Source organism: Dendropsophus ebraccatus, chromosome 4, assembly GCF_027789765.1.
Source record: "Dendropsophus ebraccatus isolate aDenEbr1 chromosome 4, aDenEbr1.pat, whole genome shotgun sequence".
NCBI classification, from domain to species: Eukaryota; Metazoa; Chordata; class Amphibia; order Anura; family Hylidae; genus Dendropsophus; species Dendropsophus ebraccatus.
In genome coordinates, this window is record NC_091457.1 from 96,857,314 (window position 1) to 96,869,885 (window position 12,572).

Below are 12,572 nucleotides of genomic sequence, written 5' to 3' on the forward strand. Positions count from 1 at the left end.
GCTAGATGGAAGTGTGACGCCAATACTGTGGTGGATGGCCGAGATACAGCGAGACCTTTGGGTTTTGTCATGTGATGGCAGTGCCTGGTGGGCACACAGGTGTGATGGCACGCCTGCCTTTACATAGTATGGCCATTCCGTGACACGGCCGGGTCATGGAGCGGCCAGTCTCTGCAAAGATCATCCCGGCCGGTGTAACAGGCCAGAGTATACCCTCAGCCCAGACTATACCCGGGGTTAAAATGGCCTAGGCTAGATTATTCCCCCGGGTATATTTTGGCCTAGGCTATTTTATACCCCGGGGTATATTTTGGCCTAGGCCAATTCATACCCCCCCCAGGCCATTTTATACCCCCATGAAATTAGCAGCACTGAGTGATAGACACAAGAATCACTTCAGTTTTTTACCATTTTATTGGGGATTCGGCTTTGTCTGCTGAGATAAGTGAGAAGCTGCTGATGGAAATCTTAAAAGTCTAAATACATTGGGGCAGATTTATCATTGTGTTTGCACTATTGTTTTATTTTTATTTTTTGCTAATAAGGCTAGGTTCACACTGCGTTTTCAGCATCCGTTTAACGGATCCGTTTTTTGTTAAAAACAGATTGCAAAAAAACGGATGCATTTGTGTGCATCCGTTTTTGATCCGTTTTTCCATTGACTTCCATTATAAAAAAAATGGATCAAAACGGATGCGTTTTTTTGACGCATGTACTGTTGACACTACTTTTTTGACCATTAAAAAAAACTGATCCGTTAAACGGATGCTGAAAATGCAGTGTGAACCTAGCCTTCGGAGATTTGTGCAAAATTTGTGCAAGATTTATTAAGGGTTTTCCATCAGTTTCCACCCCTGCACCTTTTTTCAATGTTTGCACTGGGAGGGGGCAGGGTTTTCTAGTAACTACTTTTTTCATTAGAGTTAAAATTTTCAGTTTTTGCGCAAAATCCTCCCCTAGCGTAGCTTTTTAGCAAAGCTGTGTTAGGCTGGGTTCACACTGCATTTTTGCAGTCTGTTTTTTTCCATCCACTTTTTGCAAAAAACTGATGAAAAATGGATGAAGAATACGGATGCCTGCTCAAAAAAATACTGCCTGCTCAAAAAAAAAAAGGTGTAGATGATAAATGCCCCGCATAGACTTTTATTACTTCAACCAGAAAAACTTGGCTGTTCATAATATCAGAAAATCATAACATCCTGAAACTTTAACTTTACATTGGCCAATTAGGCTGGGTTCACACTGCGTTCTTGCATTCCGTTTTTTTCATCTGTTTTTTGCAAAAAACGGATGAAAAAAACGGATGCATTTGTGTCCATCCGTTTTGATCCGTTTTTCCATAGTAAAAAAAAACGGATCAAAAAATATCCGTTTTTTTTATGGACGCAAAAACGTAGCTGACACTACTTTTGTGTCCGTTAAAAAAAACGGATCCGTTTTGATCCGTTTCTTTTACAATGGAAGTCAATGGAAATATGGATCAAAACGGATGCACACTAATGCATCCGTTTTTTCCATCCGTTTTTCGCAAAAAAACGGATTGTAAAAACAGATTGAAAAACGCAGTGTGACCCCAGCCTTATCGGGTGAATATGAATCAGTCACCTGAGCAGCACATGATGTGTCATACACTGATTAACACATGACGTGTCATACATGGATCAGTACATGATGTGTAAAACACCGATCACCACATGACGTGTCCTACACCGATCAGCACGTGACATGACGTGTCCTACACCGATCAGCACATAACGTGTAATACACTGATCAGCAGCACATGACGTGTCCTAAACCGATCAGCACATAACTTGTCATACACGGATCAGCACATGACGTCATACACGGATCAGCACATGATGTGTAATACACGGATCAGCACATGATGTGTAATGCATGGATCAACATATGATGTGACCTGGAAGCCATGCAGAGATAGGAGACAGCGCACTTTTTAACAAAGTAGAGACAGTGTGAGAAAACCAGTGAAGTGATAACATTGTGACCTGGAGAGATATAGTATATTTTAAGCAATTTTACACCCCCCCCGGGGTATACTCTGGCCTAGGCTATTTTATACAGCGGGGTATACTCTGGCCTAGGCTATTTTATACAGCGGGGTATACTCTGGCCTAGGCTATTTTATACAGCGTGGTATAGTTTGGCCTACACTATTTTACATCCCGGAGTATAGTTTGGACTAGGCTATTTTATACTCTGGCCTAAGCTATTTTATACCCCGGGGTATACTCTGGCCTAGGCTATTTTATACCCCGAGTATACTCTGGCCTAGGCCATTTTATACCCTGGGGTATACTCTGGCCTAGGCTATTTTATACCCCGGGGTATACTCTGGCCTAGGCTATTTTATACCCTGGGGTATACTCTGGCCTAGGCTATTTTATACCCTGGGGTATACTCTGGCCTAGGCTATTTTATACCCTGGGGTATACTCTGGCCTAGGCTATTTTATACCCTGGGGTATACTCTGGCCTAGGCTATTTTATACCCTGGGGTATACTCTGGCCTAGGCTATTTTATACCCCGGGGTATATTCTGGCCTGGAGGGGTATATTTTGGCCTAGGCTATCTTATACCCCGGGGTATACTCTGGCCTAGGCCATTTTATACCCTGGGGTATATTCTGGCCTAGGCCATTTTACACCCGGGTATAATCTGGACGGGGGTTAATCTGGCCTGCTACACTGGCACTGCAGTACCGGCCGGATGATCTTTCCTGCCGTAGAGTTCTGATGCGGGCGCATCAGAACTCCCCATAGCACATTAGCTCCGGCCGCGTGCTTCATAGTGTGGACTGACATGGTTTCCTACGGCTGCTATTCACTGAATAGCGCCCGCAGAAAACGGACATGTCAGTTGTTTGCAGCGCCACAAGGGGTCCTGGCCAGAGCGTATACTATGTGTATACACTCCGGTCGGGATCCCATAGACACGCGGCCAACGTATTTTTTCGTAATACGAAATACGAAAATATACGTTGTGTGAACATAGCCTAAAGGCGGGTTGTACCCTTCTCCCCTGTGGTCGGTGTCCTGTCGGGTTGCTGCAGGGTCTCTTGGAATACTGTAGTCACAGGTGTTGTTGTCACAGATGGCCAGAGCGGTGTAGTAACCCTCCAGAATACTAGGACTCGCCACCCACAGAAAGGGGAGATGTCCCAAGGTTGTGGTATAAGTTCTGTGCAGGTGGTAGCGAGTAATCACAGACTCAGGTGGTAATGTTGACTGGGTTTACTTCTTGTAAATGTGCAGCAGGTAATACAACGAATCTTGAAATACACTTGATACAGTTCCAATAAATACACAAGAATAGAACCACCAGATCTGTGTGATAAGTGCTGAGTAGGATGTAGTAGAGTTGATAAGGTTGTACTGAGTAGTAATGTGCTCTGACAGGAGGTTGGAGTGCATAGAAGAATACTTGTAGAAGTAGTGCATCACACAGCTTGTGTGGTGCTTCAAGAAGGAGGTTTGTAAGAGCTGACTGTTCTGCGCCTTACCCATGCGGGGTACTGTCTAGAACTCACTTGTAGGGAAGACCTGGCAGAGGGCCAGTCCCCAGGTAGAACCACAGTGGAGAGCTTTCTGAGCTGCGTCCTTTCTCCACCAAAGCTCAGCTCCTCTCTCACCCAAGGAACTAACTTCCTAACCAACGTGTAAGATGCACTGTGGTTGGGTGGAAAGAGTGCAATAGAGAAGGGGAAAGGAAAGAGAGGATAGGACAGAAGAAAAGAGTAATCCTACTGGTTAACAGAATCAGGAGGCCCACCTGACTGCTCCAGCCCTCCTTCATGCCGACCCTACCCTCCAGCACGCCATTAGCTGCTCAGCCGCGATTGGCTGAGCATAACAGAAGCCAGAAGCCCAGACGTCTTCTGTTATGCTCAGCCAGTCGCGTCTGAGCAGCTGATGACGGGGGAGCATGGGGAATAACAGAAATTACAATGTTGTATAACTTTGTTATGTTTGTTATTTAGTGAAAAATTTTTTATACCGCACTACCCCTTTAATTCTGGCCATATGTAGCGTTAAACAACGGCATTAATAAAAACAAAGTTCTTGAAAGATCACAAGATGTGACACTACTATTGATATATACACTCCACTGACTTTGTAATGATCTTTTCATTTTAATTTGTATGTACAATGTCTCAGACTAAGCCTGCTGCCTCCATCATTCTGTATCATTCTGCACTTTGCCCTTCACCTCCATTCCCTCCATGAAGAATCCTGTGGGACTAGAAGAACGAGAGACTAAACACAAGCATTACACAGGAGGATTTACTAACATGAAGGAACTGCATCTGTCCATCAAACTCGTTCCTCAGCTCTGCTGTGTGTATGTTGTCAATAGTGTTTACATTGCATATTATATGGTGTATGCTGTGTATTTTATATTATGTTGTGTATGCTTTATAATGTATATTATGCACCATATACTGTATTTTGTATATCATATAGTATTAATTGTAAAGTGTATGGTGTATATTGTAACGTTTACTTTGTATAGTATATACAAAGTATATAGCTTGTATTGTATAGTTTGCCCCCAGTGGGGGGAAACCCCCGCCCCTCTATGTCACTGAATGGAGGGGAGTTCCTCCCACTGGGGATGGATCGACCCACCTCCGGAGCTTCATCCCGAGCCGATGCTCGGTAACAGACCGGCGCCGCGGTTCAAAACAAGGACTGCGGCACCGGCTTCCCTGCACTGGGGCCATTCTATTCATATTCAACACAGGGTTCTATTAGACGGGCCGATAGGGGCCCGATAATAAATGTAAACAAGCGCTGATCTGCTAGATCGGTGCTCGTTTACTGGACCTATTACACGGCCCGATACTCGTTTAACAAGGGCTGCATGGACATTTTTACCGATGTCCTTGCAGCCCTTGCTAAACTGGTATACATTACCTATCCCGGGTCCAGGGCTCCTCCTGCTCCTCTTCTCCCTGGGTCCCACGCGCTGCAGCTTCAGAGCGACCTGTCTCAGCTGACAGGCCACTCAACCAATCACTGGCCACGGCAGTCCCTGCCTGTGATTGGCTGAGCTGCCGTCAGCTAAGACAGGTCGCTCTGAAGCTGCAGCGTGCAGGACCCAGGGAGAAGAGGAGCAGGAGGAGCCATAAACCATGGATAGGTGATGTATTCTTTTGCAAATTGTTAGCAGCCGACTAGAGATGAGCGAACCGTTTGGGCTGGTATGGGATCCGGTTCAGATTTTTCCAAAAATTTCCGATTTTTTTTTTTTCTTGCTTTCTAAAATGGCAGCCACCATTCTAGAAAGCAGGAAGTGTTCCGGGCGGGAAAACCGCTTTCCCATGATGCCTGGAACACATCCAATCAGCAGGGATCTTGCACTAGCCCACCCCCTGTGTAACGTCGGTATTGCTTTAAGAGGAGTGGTCACATGACCGCACCACGCAGTCTGCACAGAGAGAAGAAAGAGGTTTTTACTGGCTGCAGTGCACACAGCTCGTGATTATCAAAACGCTGCTGGTGCTGCTGCTGCTGTTGTGTACTACAGACTACTGAAAAGATATTGTAGGAAAGGAAAGATTAGGAAAGCGGAGAGGAGAAACATCTAGTTAATGAGAGAGAAATATAGAGAGGGCAAAAGATAGATAGATTAGGCATAGGACAGCAAAGGGTGCACGGAACAAAAACGTGCTGTACAGATATACAAGTTCTATACTTCTTATTCTGAGAGACAAAATACCTGGTGCAGGTGTATAGCATAAAAGTCTTTAAAAAAAGTGCTATACATATAGACAATTTCTATACTTGGACCCTTCTGATAGTGTGTATATCCCATCCGTCTTATCCTGACAGACAAAAATACCTGGTGCAGGGCCTTAACTGGCATCCAGGTTGACTACTGGTGTGCCTGCCCTTGCCTCCATGTTGACTACTGCTGCTCCTGTACTGGCCTCCGTGTTGGCTACTGCTGCTCCTGCCTGGCCTCCATGTTGACTATTGCTGCTCCTGCTTGGCCTCCATGTTGGCAACTGCTGCTCCTGCCTGAGCTCCATGTTGACTACTGTTGCTCCTGCCTGGCCTCCATGTTGGCTACTGCTGCTCCTGCCTGGCCTCCATGTTGGCTACTGCTGCTCCTGCCTGGCCTACATGTTGACTACTGTTGCTGATGCCTGTCCTCCATGTTGGCTCCTGCTGCTCCTGCCTGGCCTCCATGTTGACTACTGTTGCTGATGCCTGTCCTCCATGTTGACTACTGCTGCTCCGGCACTGGCCTCAAATGACTATTGCTGGACCTCCACTGGCCTCCAATGACTACTGCTGCTCCTTCACTGCATTTGTGACCTTTTTCCTGCATAGACCCAGTAATGGTGAATTTCCTGCATAGACCCTGTAATAGTGAATATTGAAGTCTAAAAAAAATTGACTTTGAGATATCAAAAAGATAATGATGTTAATGACATGAAGAGCCTTAAATTCAACCAAATACACTACCCCCATATCATATAGATGCTTTAAACTATGAAATCCGAAGAAATCCGAAATTCGGTCGAACCAAACTTTCCGAAAAAATCCGGAAGTCCGGTCGGAACAAACTTTTGAAAAGTTCACTCATCTCTACCGCCGACCACGCACCGCTATTACACGTAGCGGTGCGTGGTCGGTGGCCGACAATTATAGGTCTGAACCTATATCAACGATCAGCCGATGACAACGATCATCAGCTGATCGTTGTGTTTATTACACGGAACGATAATCGTCCAGATCGGGCTGATTTGGCCGGTTATCGTTCCGTATAATAGTACCCTTAAAATGACATTGTAACACTTTGCTTTAAGGATTACAACTTATATTAACTAAAAGAATTTTCAGTTTTATAAATGTAAATGTTGTGCAGTCATGACCTTGCTGAGCTCCAATGTTCCGTCTAAGCCTTAGCAGCTGAGTAGAGTGGTTAGGGAGCTAGGCGATGTTCCATCAAAGGTTAGCAATCGATACATGTTTTATAGCAAGCGTAAAATATATCTCTGATATCTAAAATATTCTTGTATTCGAAGCATTTGATTACTTTTGTAATTTCAGAAAATGCATACAAAATCCCACAGGGGTTAAACTCTAACCCTGGCCATTATTCCTGAAGGCAGCTGTCAGTCACAGCCATTCTTCAGTGGGTAATCATGCAAGTACAACTTTCCTTCAATCACAGTTATGTATATGTACTGTGGGGTGTGGAAAAGGGAGTCAGGGGGTTACTAAAAAAAAAAAAAAAAAAACTCCATAATATAGCTCACATTATTAACCCCAATGTGTGGTGATGTGGTGGTAGTGTTAAAGTTTCGCCACAAGATGTCGCTGTTGTTGTATTGTGTTGTGTTGTATTGTGTTGTATTGAAAGGGTTATTGTTTATTTGTATGTCACATGGATCTGTAGACCAATAAGAGTACTTTCTTCTTCTATCCTATCATTTCTCTCTTTACTTCTTCTGTATGCACTCTTCACCCATTCACAGCACACCTTACAGGGGCTGTAGATAGGAAGTCACATGGGTAGAGGAAGTGTAGGGTCTTCTGTCGCTAGACTCTGTAGAGGGAGGACACAAGCCAGAATGCTCTCTACAGCAGTCCAGTTGGGCCCTGGCCCCCTGCCAGGTCCCCAGTCTCAGTGTGCAGTCTAGAACCAGACCTAGGCACATGTAACCTACAGATTCTTCTCAAGAAACTCCACTCAACACTATGCAGTGTTAAACCCTTCACTAGAGAGGACAAGTCAGAGATTATCTCAACCCACGCCGTGGACAAGGAGAGACACAGTGCAGGACAGTATCCACAAAGAAAGGCTAGGAACTGATCCAGATAGAGCAAAGTTGCTCGAAGCCTATGAACTCTATTTCGCAGCTCGGATGTAAGCAGGGAACCCTCACCATTCTGTTCATCCCAAGTAACAAGGTCTGGGGTTTATGTCACCCACTAGGACGGGTCCCCCGACACTGGTAGAGCAATAGGTGGTGCAAAGACCAAAGAGTCCAAACACAGGCACAAGTATTCTCTCTCTCTCTCTTCTCAAGTATTCTTCTACTTCTACCTCCAACATCCCGGCAGAGCACAGTACTACTTGGGTTGGGACTCTCACAACATCCTCCTCTTTGCTCTTCTGATTCTTCTATATACCTCTCAGCACGCAACCCAGTCAGCACCACTGTACCACTCTCTATACTCTCACTACAGATCTGGATCCTAAGCTATCAAGTGTCTTATCAAGTGAAACGTCTTATATCAATGCAAAGCTGTATGATCTGCTGCATATAATTATCCTCAGAGTAAAACAGACTCTGTGATTCCTCGTCAAGCACCAGCACAGTATAGACACACTTCTTGGATCATCTCCCCTTTCTGTGGGTGGCAGTACCCAGGGGCTGGCTGGCAAATTTTAGCCTGGGGGGCAAGCACACAGCAGTGGTCCAAGGGAAGCCGGCTAGCGGCAAGGACCACTCTTGCCCTCACTTATTATTACGCTCCCCCCATCAGTGCAGGGAAGGTAGATGGCCACCCACTCCAATACTTTCTCCAGCGGCAATGTTCTGACACTTCGGATAACATATTTGGCCCTTCCAGTCATTTGTAAATTCCTACTGCTAGCTGTGAAGGGGTCGGAGATCTCTTTCTTGTATAAGTCTATGGGACGGCTAAGTGCTGACATGGAAACCTCTCATAGACTTACATTGAGAAAGTGACTTCTGGCCCCTTCACATAGAGCAGTAGGAATTTGCTGGTCACAAATGACCGGAGGGGATGGATACATTATCTGAACTGTCGGAACAGTGCTGCTGGTGGAAGTACAGGCCCTGGGTGCCATCTACCGTCCCTGCACTGATGAGAGGAGGGTAATATGAACTGGACTTCTCCTTAAAGGGAACCAATTTGCACAACTGGTTTTCAGCTGCACGTATAGATCTACTGTTCAGCTCCCTGAGGCTACCAGCCACTGAGTATAAGATGGTGGTAAAACTGGGTGACCATATTATACTGAGTGTAAGATGCTAAGAAAGCTGGGTGACCATATTTTACTGAGTATAAGATGGTGGTAAAGCTGGGTGACCTCCATCATACTGAGTATAAGATGCTGGGAAAGCTGGGTGACCTCCATCATACTGAGTATAAGACGCTGCGAAAGTCAGGTGTCTCCATCATACTGAGTATAGGATGCTGGGAAAGCTGGGTAACCTCCATCATACTGAGTACAATATGCTAGGAAAGCTGGGTGACCTCTATCATACTGAGTACAAGATGCTAGGAAAGCTGGGTGACCTCCATCATACTGAGTACAAGATGCTAGGAAAGCTGGGTGACCTCTATCATACTGAGTACAAGATGCTGGGAAAGCTGGGTCACCTCCATCATACTGAGAATAAGATGCTGGGAAAGCTGGGTGACCACATCATACTGAGTATAAGATGGTGGTAAAGCTGGGTGACCTCCATCATACTGAGTATAAGATGCTGGGAAAGCTGGGTGACCTCCATCATACTGAGTATAACACGCTGCGAAAGTCAGGTGTTTCCATCATACTGAGTATAGGATGCTGGGAAAGCTGGGTAACTTCCATCATACTGAGTACAATATGCTAGGAAAGCTGGGTGACCTCTATCATACTGAGTACAAGATGCTAGGAAAGCTGGGTGACCTCTATCATACTGAGTACAAGATGCTGGGAAAGCTGGGTCACCTCCATCATACTCAGAATAAGATGCTGGGAAAGCTGGGTGACCACATCATACTGAGTATAAGATGGTGGTAAAGCTGGGTGACCTCCATCATACTTAGTATAAGATGCTGGGAAAGCTGGGTGACTATATCATACTGAGTATAAGATGGGTAGTAAGCTGGGTGACCTCCATCATACTAAATATAAGATAGTGGAAAAGCTGGGTGACCTCCATCATACTGACTACTATACAATATGCTGGGAAACTGGGGTTTCTGTATTTTCACTATAGTTTTTATCACTTTTGCTGGAAGTCTAAAATTATGTTATCCCTGGAGTTTTCCTTTAAATGGGCAATGTCACCAGAAAAAATGTTTCATATGTCATAAAAACATATAAAAATTTTTTATTGTTTAGAGTGTGAATGTTCAGACAGAAATTAATCAGAACAAACTTTATGGGTGTATATTGCACTGTATGGTTCTGTATGAGTACATCATTGTTCTGTATGGTTCTGTATGGGTGTGCATTGTTTTGTATGGTTTTATATGGTGTATATTGTACTGTATGGTTCTGTATGGGTGTATATTGTACTGTATGGTACTGTACTGTACCAGGACAGATTATCAAGCTTGGGGTTATTTACGCTAGAAAAAAAGACGTCTTAGAGGCGATCTGATCACAATGTACAAATATATGAATGGACAGTACAGAGATCTTTGTAGTGATCTTTTTACTCCTAGGTCTGTAAACATGACTAGGGGGCATCCTCTACGTCTAGAGGAAAGAAGATTTTATCATCAGCATTGACGCGGGTTCTTTACTGTACAAGCGGTAAGACTGTGGAACTCTCTGCCACATGATGTTGTCATGGCCGATTCATTAATAAGTTCAAGGGAGGCCTGAATGATTTTCTTGAACAATATAATATCACAAGTTATGGGCATTAGATTTCTGGTGATATGTTGGTCCAGGGATTATTCTGGTTGCCATTGGAGTCGGGGGGGATTTTTCTCCCTGTGGTGGGGCGATTGTCGTCTGCCTCGTAGGGGTTTTTGCCTTCCCTGGATCGACACAGTAGGGTTTCCCTAAGTTGAACCTGATGGACTCTTGTCTTCTTTCAACCTTATTTACTATATTACTATGTTACTATGTATGGTTCTATATGGGTGTAAATTGTACTGTATGGTTCTGTATGGGTGCATATTGTACTGTATGGTTCTGTATGGGTGCATATTGTACTGTATGGTTCTGTATGGGTGTGCATCGTTCTGTATGGGTGTGCATCGTTTTGTATGGTTCTATATGGGTGTGCATCGTTCTGTATGGTTCTGTATGGGTATTCATCGTTCTGTATGGTTCTGTATGGGTGTGTATTGTACTGTATGGTTCTGTATGAGTGTATATTGTACTGTATTGTTATGTATGGGTGTATATTGTACTGTATGGTTCTGTATGGGTGTATATTGTACTGTATAGTTCTGTATGAGTGCGTATTGTTCTGTATGGTTTTGTATCAGTGCGTATTGTTCTGGATGGTTCTGTATGGGTGTATATTGTACTGTATGGTTCTGTATGAGTGTGTATAGTACTGTATGGGTGTATATTGTACTGTATGGTTCTGTATGGATGTATATTGTTCTGTATGGGTGTATATTGTTCTGTATGGTTCTGTATGAGTGCGTATTGTTCTGCATGTTCTGTATGAGTGCGTATTGTTCTGTATGGTTCTGTTTGAGTGTATATTGTACTGTATGGTTCTGTATGAGTGCGTATTGTTCTGAATAGTTCCGTATGAGTGCGTATTGTTCTGTATGAGTGTATATTGTACTGTATGGTTCTGTATGAGTGCATATTGTTCTGTATGGTTCCGTATGAGTGCGTATGGTTCTGTATGGTTCTGTATGTGTGTGAATTGTTCTGTATGGTTCTGTACGAGTGTATATTGTACTGTATGGTTCTGAATGGGTGTATATTGTACTGTATGGTTCTGTATGAGTGTGTATTGTTCTGTATGGGTGTATATTGTACTGTATGGTTCTGTATAAGTGTATATTGTACTGTATGGTTCTGTATGAGTGCGTATTGTTCTGTATGGTTCTGTATGGGTGTGTATTGTTCTGCATGGTTCTGTATGGGTGTTTATTGTTCTGTAGGGGTCTGTATGGGTGCATATTGTACTGTATGGTTCTGTATGGTTCTGTATGGGTGTGTATTGTTCTGTATGGTTCTGTATGAGTGTATATTGTCCTGTATTGTTCTATATGGGTGTATATTGCACTGTATGGTTCTGTATGGGTGCATATTGTTCTATATGGGTCTGTATGGGGGTGTATCATTCTATCTGGAGCAGTTTTGCAGCATCTGCATTTTTTCCCCATTCTTCTCCTTCAATGATCAGGAGTAGAAAAAAATAAACAAGAAAAAAAACCCACAAATGTATGTGTGTGTGTGTGTGTGTGTGTGTGTGTATTACTCACATAGGCCAGGTTCACTCTCTGTAAAGACAACAGCCGTATTTTATACCAATGGCCGTAGTTGTGCAAAGAAATGCATGAACCTGGCCATACATTGCAAATACACATACAGACATAATGGTACAGACACATATACATAGTTTAGTCATACATACAGAGTAAATTCTTGAATGTAGGAGGTGTCCCCATAAAAATTTGAGATTTTATGTCATGTCGTACTATTTATGTGGTTTATGTTATTTCCTGTATATGTGGACGTTTTTACATAGGAAATATTACACGCCCTGTTCACACACGATTCAGGGAGCATATACATTAGTTGAAAACAGGTATAGGTTCAACAAGGCTAATTGAACATGTGAACAATGAACATAAAGGAGACTTTAAAGCCTTGAC